We start from the raw sequence: 12,139 nt of genomic DNA on the forward strand, positions 1-12,139 counted from the left end.
AAGAAAAAGAAAGCTGAACTCAGCCTTCCTTACCAACAGGTAATTATACCTGCCAGAGCCTCCAGTCGCACACACACACAGATCTTCAACTTCCTTCTCCTAATAATGGTCCTCTGACTGCTTAGAGACATAATCAGGTTAATGCATTACTTTCAATCAGCTGGATCAATTGAGGTCACTGTGGGGTCACCGGTGCTACTGTTCATGTGCACATGCACGTTTTACAGGCGTGATTTTTACGCACGCTTGTAATATTCCAATTAAAGACTCCAATTATGGCAAAATCTTCCCGTAATGAAAGAGACATTCAAGTGTCACACGATGCTAGTACTACAAATACCAGTTAAAACCAACACCCCGTCTGCAAAGCCACCGCTCACGAATGTGATGAAGAGAGATAATGAGTGTAATGGAACCCCCGTGCCTCTCTTCCTTGCACTGAATGCACAAGTAGCTCATTTAAGGTTATACAAGCTTTGAGTTAGCGCGTTATGCAGTAAAAATCTGATGTAGTATGACAAACCTCGACTCATTAATCAAACAGCAAAACCGGTGCGGGACTAAACACTGCATTCCGTTCTTGCATCATTAGCAGCAGAAGTTAAACACATATCCTGCACGCAAACCCCCTTTTTCTGACTCTGGGCCACCGCTCTCGAGTGCGGCTCCAAGGACTGGCGCTCTCATGCGTTCCCCAAAGCCGAGAGGCAGACGTGAGTATACAAGCAAATTCACGCAAACGCGTAATGAGAAGCTGCGCAGGACTACATCGCTTGGTGCGAAGCGCCGCAGATAAACAAATACGGTGAAAACACAAAGAGGACAGCCCGAGAGCAGGAACCTTCAAAGAGCATCCTGTCGCATGCAATTACAGGGTGCAGTAAATGCACGCGGCACTGGCCCAGCTGCTGTGCGTTTGTGTGTTTATGCAGTTGCATTATAGATTCCTTCTGTGTGTGTGCAGTTTACATTCCAGCCATGTAGTAGCTGCTGCTATTCACAGTGCAACAGCAGGATACGCCTCAGAGTGCACACAACGTCATCACATAAGATGCTAACAAGCAATACAGCAGAAGGAACAAATACTTGCTTATCATTAGATGTACTTGGTACAACATGCAGCTGACTGCTGTTTATTGTAAAACTCATTCTTTGGTGTTGCTTAGCCTCTCTGTGATCCCTCCCATTGTATCATGACCTATAAAGAAGTGCAGGGCCCATTATTACTGAGCTAGCACAGTTTAACAGTCTACAACCATCCATGCACATTATGCAAGAGATGCTGTAAACATACGCACAGTTCCACCGTTGACCTTTATAAAGCAGCAATAAAATCAACCACGGGCCAAAGAGTTGTGCTTTAGATGCACACACACCTGTGCCAGTCACTCACACGCTCTCTGTGTGCCTGTGTGTGTTTTATGGATTTGGGGTTTCTCTAGTTGTAGTGACAGAGCCCTCTCCTGACTGAAACAACTGGAAGTCATTACCTTAAAATCAACAAACCCTGGCCCCTCTCCTCTACACAAAGAAACCATGTGCACACTCAGCACACTACTCCTGCCAATGGGTGTGTGTGTGTGTGTGTGTGTGTGTGTGTGTGTGTGTGTGTGTGTGTGTGTGTGTGTGTGTGTGTGTGTGTGTATTCTCAATGTCTCAGCATGGCTACTTTTCTTTCACCGTCCCAGACATCTCTTCATCTGTGCTCCCCTTTTCTTTTCTCTCTTTCTAATTCGTTTCTCTCTCTCGAGCGTCACAGGCTGCAGCTCAGAGCCAAACCTATCTGTGCAAATAAGAAGTCGAGTACGTGCTCCTAACCTTCCCTCAACCTGCCCAGCTTCTCTGCCTTTTGTCTCGCACTCGGCTAATCAAACAGCATCTTATGCAGGCTAGTTACCGTGGTACGCATTAGCACCAAGGCCAAAGCTAATCTTCTTGAGCCCTTTGACCTTGCATAATAGAATTAGTCACCTAAGCCTTATCCCTTTGTGTTTTAACAAACTCTGGAATATATATAACTACTGCAATTAAAGAAGAAGCATAGCACTAGCTCATGTAGCCGAAAAACAAATTAAAAAAACACGAATCAATAAAAAAAATGCTCTTTGAACACATGACAGTTGTGAAAGTAGAGTTCACTCATGGTACATGTACTATTTAACACACCAAACTGCACCTTGCTTTGGAAACAGCACAAAGACAGCTGGTACCACTATACACGCACAGCTCACCAAAGCCTGATTCTTTCCAAATCAAACACATATCATTTTTTTAAACAAACTACAATTAATGTCCAAGCAACATATGAATGAATCGGTCTAGATTAAGCCAGCATTTGGCTTAATCACTGTTTGACGCTATATTCTGCACACATGAGCTCAGAACCACTTTTGTCTTCTCAGTTTTGTCCAGAACTGCAGCGATGACTCGAAAGCGTCACCGCGTTGAGCTGTCAGCTCATTGGATCAGCTCCAGGAGCAAACAGACAATTATGAACATCAAAGCGTCTCAAACTATTACTTGAACACGAGCTGTTAATAGCCCAGCCCCTCTCTCCGCAAACGCAAGCCAGCCACGGCGCCAGCCATCCACCCGTCCTCCCCTCACCTCCACCCCTGAATCTCCTATCTTGTCTGTCTGCTCCTCTCCTTCTCCTCCCCCCTTTCCCCCTCCAGTTCTTTAAACACGAGGGGGGAGGGGGCTTTTCCCCTCTTCTTTCTGCCCCCCCCCCCTTTTTTTCTTCGCCAGGCAACACACTCAATCACTCTTACAACCCCCCAAAACCCACCCCACCTCCTCCCCACTGCTATCTCAACCTCCATTCCAATGAATGTGCAATCCCCCGACCCCCCTCCAACCCACCCCTTTTCTTCAGCCATGGGGGACTGCCCTGGGGCTGAGGAGGGGGTAAAGAGGAGAGCAGCACATGTACACACACAATTTCAGGCGCAAAAACACAGCACCCCCCCCACTCCCACCCATCCATCGTGTATATGTGTGTTTACGTATGTGCACATCTGCAGAGGAACACAGGAACATGGTGGGTGACAGACGAGAGGGGGGGGGAGTTGGGTGGCGTCCTAATGGCTCTCAGTGCAGGAAATGGCTTGTTGCTACACAGACAGCTCCAGAGTCAACAGTCATCACAGGCCTCATCCCCGTATTTTATCTGCATTGGGAAAACACACGTCCACTCGCAGCTGGGCAGGGTCAGCCCCTCCCACCGACTAATGACTATGCAAAACTGTTCCTGCAGGGCAAAAAAATACAACTGCAGCCGCGTGGGGACATCACTATGCTATGTTTATTTAAAAGCCCTGTACCTGTGGTGCACACTACATTTATTGTTTTAAACCTATGTTAACTTTTTATTAGGTTTTCCTGGAAAGTAGTATTTGGTTTCATATGATGAAAAATATGAGCTGTTTTAAAATGCAAGAATGCAAAAAAACCAACTCAAATTCATTGCTTTTCCTTTCTGCTCCTTCACTGCTCACATTCCATTATTTAATGTCTTTGTTCTAATATAACACCTGAAACCTAACACGCAGCAACTCAACTCTGTGACCTGCCTTATCTTAATCAGTTCTGCCCAGCTCTAATGTCAGATCTATCTCTGCTAATACAGCATACTCTGTTCTCTCTATGGGAACCAGCAGCACAGTATAAACAGATTAGCGCAGCATTAGTACTGGCTGCGTCCTGTATACAATATTTCCTATTTGGGCAAGGCTATGTGGGATAGAGAGTGTGCAGCTATGATGTATCCCAGTCCACAGCAGGCGTCCCTGGCTGAACCATGCCTGGCACGCCACTACAGGATAATGACAGCTGGACAGGAAGTGGTGGATATAAAAAAGAAATGAATAAAATGTAGGAAAAGGAAACAAAAGATAAAAGGAAAGAAATGTCAGAGCAGAAGATGTTCTACTTCCACTGGTAATGGACTAATGAAAAAAAAAGAGAGAAAGGAGGAAATTCCCCAGGGAAAACAGGAAGGGTGGGGGCAGCAAATAAAATAGTAACAGAGATTTTTTTTTGCCTTGTGTGTGGAAATGTGTGTGTGCGCATGTGCAGACCCGGACGCTCACGTGTGTGAGTGGGAGAACTGGAGGGATCAGTTTACAGTGGGACGCGTGAGATGTCTTTCTAGTCAGGCTTTTATTCTAGGAATGTTTGTATTGGTTTGAACGCAGGGGGGCAAGGACTTAATTAGGACAGGGACCGACACGCCAATACACACTCACACAAATGCACACAAAGTCACATAGTGACACCAATATTAGCTCCAGGCAGACGCCGGCGCAAGTGTCGAGTTTCTCACACGCTTACACTGAGGAGCGTGCACATAAACACGCACACACAAACACACACTCATTTTAAAAAGCAAGTGCTAACCACAAGACCAGAGCAGACCAAAACCCCACCACCACGACCAGACCACAACACACTTGACAGGACGGCGCACACTTTGTATTAGTGAGCTGTGTGTGTTGAAAAACTAATAATGGGAGTCGGCATCTGCGTGTGCAGAAGAGACAGGCATTCACCCGGTGCCTGAGCGGTAAAGTCACAAGATCCATGTTCCAGCACAGTCACCTGCCAATATCATGACAGAGAGATGAAGTCAGAAAGTGCAAGAAAAAGGAAAGCACTGAAAAAAGCAGAAGAATGTGCAAGAAATAGAGAAAGCCTTTGTGCAAAGCTGGCATTTAAATCAGCATGGAGTGAAGAGGAAAGAGGAAAGAAGGAGAAAAGAAACTCAAGAGAGGAGAGGAGGAAGGATGAAGACGATTTTTTTTAAAAAGACACAAGTAAAAAAAACCAAAACCCTACTTTTGTGTTTTTTTGTGAGCCAGCTGGCTGCACATCCTCCTGGAGCATTTAGATCACCCTGCTGTGAACCGAACCGCTGGTTTAAAAACCAGCATGCTGGGAGCTTTAAGAGACTTCTTACTGGGTTTCTTCTGCTTCCCAGCAATAGTTTGATTTCAGAATATTTGCTTGCATGAAAAGCACCAAGAACTGCCATATGATGGCTATTATGACAGAAGCCTTAACTCTACACACAATCAGCCAGAGCAGCACAAATCCTAATTCAAAAAAGAGAGAGAGAAAAGAAAAAGGAGGGGGCTTAGTTGTTCAGTGCTTGTCTATTTTGGGGGCATCCCTTACATGCAAAAGTTTGGGTACACCGCGAGACATAAACACTCACGGCCGTCCACAAAAGCGTACACACACACACACACACACACACACGGCCCCAGCTGGAGCACACAAGCTCCCTTTGTGCTGTATTCCTCACGCCTTTCAGCCTTAGCTTCAGCCTTTAGCTTTAGCTCCTCTCCATCTGCACACACACAAACGCACACACAGAGCAACTTTCTCCTGCTTTTGTCTGCAGAGCGGCAGTGGTCAAACAGCTGAGAGGTTTGCGGATAGGAAGCTCGCCTTACCGTGGCCGGGTCCAGGCCGAGCACAGAGGGGAGACCCAGGGCTGGATCGGTGGCGTAAAAAAAAAAAAAAAAAAAAAAAAAAATTCCAAAAGCAGCTTGTCGGTTAGAGCGTCAGCCAGCTCAGCAGATTCCCACTACCTTCCCTTCCCTCGCCTTTCCTGCTGTCTTGCCTGCCTGTGCTCCCAGCTTTGTGCGTGCCTTGTATTTTCCCTTTAAACTGCACAGGCTGCTTCCCCCCACCTCCTCAGCGCACACACGCGCACTGAGCCAACACACAAAACACTCACTGCTCCTGAATATGACACTGTTGTCAAAAGCATTCAGTGCAGTGTTGTTGTTGCTGTTGTGTATATATATATGTATATTTCTTATTCTACAGCCTGCAAAGGAAGAACTGAAGGGGGGGAAAAAGACACCAAAACAGAAATCCTCTTTGTCTTTCTTCTTCTTTTTCTTCTCTAAATAAAATAAAAGTGACACTGCTTTTAGATCCTGCTCTTCTCCTCGGTCTGTGTTCCTCTTCCTCACCCTCTCTCTCTATCTTTCTATATTCTGTCTCGCTTTTTCCCCCACTCAGTAGTCAAACAAAGAAAGGAAAGGAACAGAGCGAGCGCACACACACACACACATGTGCGCACAAACACGCACACACATACATATATAACACACATTCGGCTGCTTTCTCTCTCTCTCCCTCTCTCTCTCTCACATGCACAAGCTCGGAGCCCAACCCCCCAGCCTGCCTCCCTCTGATTTTTTTTTTCACTCCCTGCCTTTCTCTAAACAGCACCTCCCCCCTTTCCACCCCCCCTCACCCCCCATCCCTCCCTCAGCCTGATCTGGCCTCGTTCTCATTCGTCTACCACCGCTCTCTCTGTTTCTCTCCCTCCCTCCCTCCCTCTGTGTCAAGCAGATGGGATTGGAGAGCAGAAGGAGCCTCCGTGCTCGCTCTCCACCTCGATTTCTCTTCTTCATTAATGTGATGTAAGCCTGATGGAGACGTGCATTGACCTACAGTAGACACACTAATGATTAAAAAATATATAATCAATACAGATGTAGAAAACCGCCGGTGGTTTATAAAACTCTGATGCTGCTGCCATGCAGATGTGAATCGATTAACACCAAAAATCTTCACGACCAACAGATGTGAGAAGCCGGTGATGACCCACTTAAACTGTGGCTGCACCCAGACTGTGGAACAGTTTACCTCCTCACGTCAGACTCTCCAAAAGCCTAGAAACTTTTAAAACCGCTCTTAAAACTCACCTCTTTTCATTGGCTTTTAGAAAGGTTTAATTTATTTGTTTTATATATTTTTATTTTATTTTTATCAGCGAGGTGTTATTACGAAATTGTGTTCTATTGTATTTTTATCTGTATTTACTGTACAGCACTTTGGTCAGCCTTGGTTGTTTTTAAATGTGCTCTATAAATAAACTTGACTTGACTTGACTAAACATTGGACGTCAGATAGACGTGCAGATCGTGTCTATATTGGGTCCATCGGTCCTCGGCCAATTCTTGACATCTATACAACGTCCGACCATGACCCAACCTGGACGTCAATGTGACTGACGTTCAACATTTGAACTTTGCATCATCACATTTACATGATTAATAAATGTAATTTAATATATATTATAGATATATGATGAATAGCAACATTGTCGTTATCAACACAATACATATGAATAAGGATTATTTATAAGCAAACATGATTTATTATGCGTTAGCCTACTTTATTCAGTACATGTGGGGTTTTTTTGTTATTTCACATTTTACTGTTTTTCCTTAATTGGTTTATTTATTTCAACGAATCATCTTATTTGTTTGTAACCAGGTTAAAAAAGTCATTTCTTAAAATGTGTTGAGATAATAAAAACATTGAAATCCATGTTAAAAAGTAAAATAATAATGGTTAAAGTATTTAGAAAACATTTGGAATTCCTTTTAAAAGACGTACAATGTGTTTAACAAGATTAAAAAAGCATTTGCATTATATATGGTTTATTTTTACGAGTATAGTGTTTTATTGTGAAGAGCTTTGTAAGAGAAAGCGAATTTGGCTGTGATTGGTAGCTGGACTGAGAGAAGTTGCGATGCACGGGTTGTGCAAGTATGAATGTTTGAACTCGACTATCTGCTCTATGGTCTTTGTCGATGCCCACATTTTGCAAACTGCCTGTAAGACACTGGGAACATTTCTGCTCCAAAGCCACCGAGCAGCTGCTCAGTTTTGTTTTAGCGTCAGGAGCCCGGCGCCATCTTGGAGGTGTCTGCTGATCACTCTGCCTTCCTGCATTCCTTCACTCATGACTGTTTCTGTACAGAAAACATGTCCTCCACTCTCTGGAAGCATGGTACTACAGCGTCTATAGCATGACGTCTAAAATACGTTGAAGTTGGACAATGAAAGGACGTCTACAACGACGCGTTTGGATTATAAATTGCATGTACACGGAGGACCTACTCATGTCAACACTAGACATTCAGTAGACAATAAAAAACAACGTCATCTGGCGTTACAAAGCAACCCATTCAGTGGACCAAAATTGTACGTCCAAAAATGACTTATTAAAGATGTCACTGTGACGTCACTTTGCGCAGTGGGGAACAGAGACCAACACAAGGCTTAGTGAGAACAATAATGTCCAGATTAAGAAACAACCCGACCTGCGTTTACAGACTTTGGGATTTATTTTGAATTAAATTAATCAGTTTCCACCTTCTAAACTTTTGGGGGTGTTTTTTGTGCAAAATTTGAACCTAAAGAATAATTCCCATTTTATGACGATTTGGCCTAATTCTTCATAGTTTTTAACCGCAATGAATCTGAGTCACTGATCCAGCATGGAGAAAATGGTCAGACTTGGCTCACTTGCAACCTGCTCCGGTTTTGCCAACAGTTAAGGCAAATCAGATCACATCATAAAGCTGTAACGACCCTTCACAGCATAAGTCTGCATGTGTGCAACTACTAAACAAAGTTGAGACTGGACAGTGTGGCTAATTTGTTTACGTATGTTTGATATCTAGGTTTAACTGGAACCTCATCTGCTCAACGTTTTACTGATACATGTAACAGTAAAAACACCTATATATAGGCACACATACACACATATATATGGGACCCCCAATGAGACTGAATGTCAGCCTTTATGTTTTCCACTACTTTCTTTCCTTCCACTGCTTTGCTAGTGTTTTTGTTATCTTGAGGACATCACAAGACATTTGTGTAACTAATGAAGAGCTTTTCAGATTGATACTGAGCGTGCAAGGCTGGCTAATGAACAAGGAACGCTATTCAAAATGATCTTTTAAATGTTTTCTAACAAGTAACACTTTGTTCACAGCTTTGGACCACTTTATTAAATGAGTGGCTACAAAATGTGCTGCATGTACAGCAGGCACAGAAACTAAGTTCAGGGGTAGAGACAGTAGTGTCCACTTGCTGACATGTTGCACACAAAAATACATACTCCATGCTTCCTCTTCCTCACAGAGTTGTTTCCTAAAGCTCACGTTTAGACACACATAAACACACAAAATGCCCTTTTAAGTGCTGTCCACGTGCAGGAAGATGGAATTCCAGAGCATAGAGAAAAAGTACAGTCGGAAAGCCGGCAGAGAGAGAGACAGGAGGGGGGGTTGGCGGTTACAGGGTGACGGTATGGAAAGTACAGCATGGAGCCACTGCTCTCTGACCAGGGCACAGACTGGAGGAAAGACTGGCACTACTATTGCACTACCTGACTCCTATAGACCCCAACCCCCCACCCGCAACAAAAATGTAGGGGCACCATGACACACAGCTCCACGCTGCATGACCAGAATAGTGAGGTAACAGAGAATATTGAGACAGAAACACTGAGCCCTCAGTGCTTCTGTCTCAATATTCTCTTTCCAATAACAAGCATTTGAGTACAAAGTTGAACAGGACAACTTAAACGGCTGCTGCATCACTGTTATAGATGCACAGCGTGTAGATCCATACATATTTAATATATTTGCAGTGGAAAATTAAAATGCATTATTGGTGATTATGACTTCTGATCAGTGCTGGCTACCAAAGTAGCGATTTACTTCAGTTTCATTGCACTCGGCTGTGATGCAGTAACGTAACGCACTGCTATAACACTTCCGTCACAATAAAGTTACAGTTTTGTCGTTATTTGCATTAAAAAAGGTTCTTCATCATCTGCATGATGGAAAAGCAAATGATTATACAAGTTTTCGTACACATTACTTACAGGTGTCAGTTCAAACGTAAAAGCAAGCGGCATAATTCGGTAACCTCGGAGGAGTACGTGAGACAAAGATACACTATGTTGCCAAAAGTATTCAGTCATCCTTCCAAATCATTGAATTCAGGTGTTCCGATCACTTTCATGGCCACAGGTGCATAAAATCAAAAGCAAACATTTGTGAAAAACTGGGTCGCTGTGATAGGATGCCACCTGTGCACATTTGTAAAATTTCCTCGCTACTAACTATTTCACAATCAGCTGTTAGTGGTATTATAACAAAGTGGAATGACACCAAATTGGTAGGCTGGGTGAGGTGAGGCACGTGGTCAGCAGAGATTACCAACTTTCTGCAGAATCAATCGCTACAGACCTCTAAACTTCATGTGACCTTCAGATTAGGTTAAGAACTGTGCGTAGAAAGCTTCATGGAAGGGGATTCCACGGACGAACAGCTGCATCCAAGCCTTACATCACCAAGGTCAACCCAAAGTGTTGGATCCAGTGGTACAAAAGCATGTTGGCGTATTCTCTGGAGAAATTAATCACATTTTTCTGTCTGGCAACCCGATATACGAGTCTGCGTTTGGCGGTTCCCAGGTGAACGGTACTTGTTTAACTGCACCGTGCCAAGTGTAAAGTTTGTGTGGGGTTGTTTTTCAGGGTTTAGATTCAGCTCCTTAGTTCCAGTGAAAGGAACTCTTAATGGTTAAACTTCATTATCCAAGTCATTTTGGACAATTTCATGCTCCCAACTTTCTGGGAAAAGCTTGGGGACGGCCCTTTCCTGTTCCAACATGACTGCGCACCAGTGCATAACGCAAGGTCCATAAAGACACGGATGAGAGAGTTTTGGTGTGGAAGAACTTGACTGGCCCGCACAGAGTCCTGATCTCAACCTGACAGCACACCTTTGTAATTAATTAAACCAAAGATTGCGAGCCAGGCCTACTTATTATAAGATCAGTGTCAGACCTCACGAATGTGTTTCTGGAAGAACGGTCAAAAATTCCTATAAACAAACTCCTAAACCCTGTAAAAGCCTTCCTAGCTCAAGAGTTGGGAGTTCGCCTTGTAATTGGAAGGTTGCTGGTTCGAGCCCCGGCTCGGACAGTCTCGGTCGTTGTGTCCTTGGGCAAGACACTTCGCCTACCGCCTACTGGTGATGGCCAGAAGGGCCGATGGCGCGATATGGCAGCCTCGCTTCTGTCAGTCTGCCCCAGGGCAGCTGTGGCTACAACTATAGCTTGCCTCCACCAGTGTGTGAATGGGTGGATGACTGGGTGTGTAAAGCGCTTTGGGGTCCCTAGGCGGGACTAATAAAAGCGCTATACAAATACAGGCCATTTACCATTTAGAAGATTTGAAGCTCTTATAGCTGCAAAGGGCGTGCCAACATCATAATAAACCCTATGGATTTGGAATGGGACGTCACGCAAGTATGTGCAGTTAGACGAGTGAACGCTTTTATACGAGATACATAAATAGCGCTCTAATACAAAAGGGATCTGGTGTAGGCTACTAGCTCACAGAGGAGTCAAACTGCACGCTTCCCAGAATAACCGAGTGCAGGCACATCTGCAGTCTGCTGCAGTTCTACTCTCAATGGCTAAGCAAAGGAGCTTGGCAACAGCCCAATGAGGAAGTCAAACAAAGATGTGAGATAATTCATTTGATCAAGTAGATAAAATGTTGTTGTGAGTCTATTTAACCAGAAAACCTGGGAGTCGACTTGAAGTCGCACAAGCACTTTTACAGTTTTACCCTAGCAAGCAGGACAATTGACAGACTGCTTAGTGTAGTTTCTACCTGCCCATGCCTCACTTCTAATGCTCTCCCTGGCTTCAAGCTACACTGTAATTAGGCAGTGATCACAAACAAATGAGCCTTTACACAGACTAAACTCCAGAGTGCGTCCCCTTGTGTTGTTTCTAAAAACTTTATTTTCCATCTCACACACCCACCAGGTTAAAGATCTAATTATATTTTAAAAAATCATATTTAGACTTTGATTCTTGGCAGTTATTCAGATGTGACAACAGCGTAAGCCTGCACAGGTTCAGTTTCAGCCTAAAACTGAACCTGCTGATAAATACGACTGACAATGCAGTTGGTTAAATGAGGGCAAAAGCAAATAAAGGGAAGTAAACAAGGTGAGACAATGGCAGAGGGTAGGGAGCAAAAGAGGAAACTACCGAGCAAGGAACAAGGAGAGACGACCAGTCAGTTGGGTGCCACGTTACATAATTCTCTCACTGTATTGATTGCTGTGCTGATTTGGCCTCTAGCCAATATTCATAGCATTTGTAATTATTGAGCCGAAGCCCAGACGGAGTGAAAGCGCGAGAGAAAGAGACTGAGATTCTGAGGGCAGATAGACGGCAACCGTTAGAGAAGACTGCAAAGAAGCGAGAAATAGAGGTATGAGTGGAGAAA

General features: G+C 44.1%; 1 protein-coding gene across 6 annotated transcripts in view; it reads right to left on the reverse strand.

The window, feature by feature from the left end:
• kdm6ba (lysine (K)-specific demethylase 6B, a) overlaps positions 1–12,139 on the reverse strand; it is a 106,916-nt gene that overhangs the window by 42,799 nt on the left and 51,978 nt on the right. For 4 of the 6 annotated variants that reach the window (XM_085400391.1, XM_085400392.1, XM_085400384.1 and 1 more), the window contains exon 1: positions 5,457–6,108. The exons of the other annotated variants lie outside the window; for them this stretch is intronic. The gene's annotated coding sequence lies outside the window, so the exon portion shown is untranslated. Of the gene's footprint in view, positions 1–5,456; positions 6,109–12,139 lie in introns of those variants that run through there. 6 annotated transcript variants of the gene reach the window in all.

Source organism: Rhamphochromis longiceps, linkage group LG3, assembly GCF_057381845.1.
Source record: "Rhamphochromis longiceps isolate RC_006_pf linkage group LG3, R_longiceps_female_GT1.1, whole genome shotgun sequence".
Taxonomy (NCBI): Eukaryota; Metazoa; Chordata; class Actinopteri; order Cichliformes; family Cichlidae; genus Rhamphochromis; species Rhamphochromis longiceps.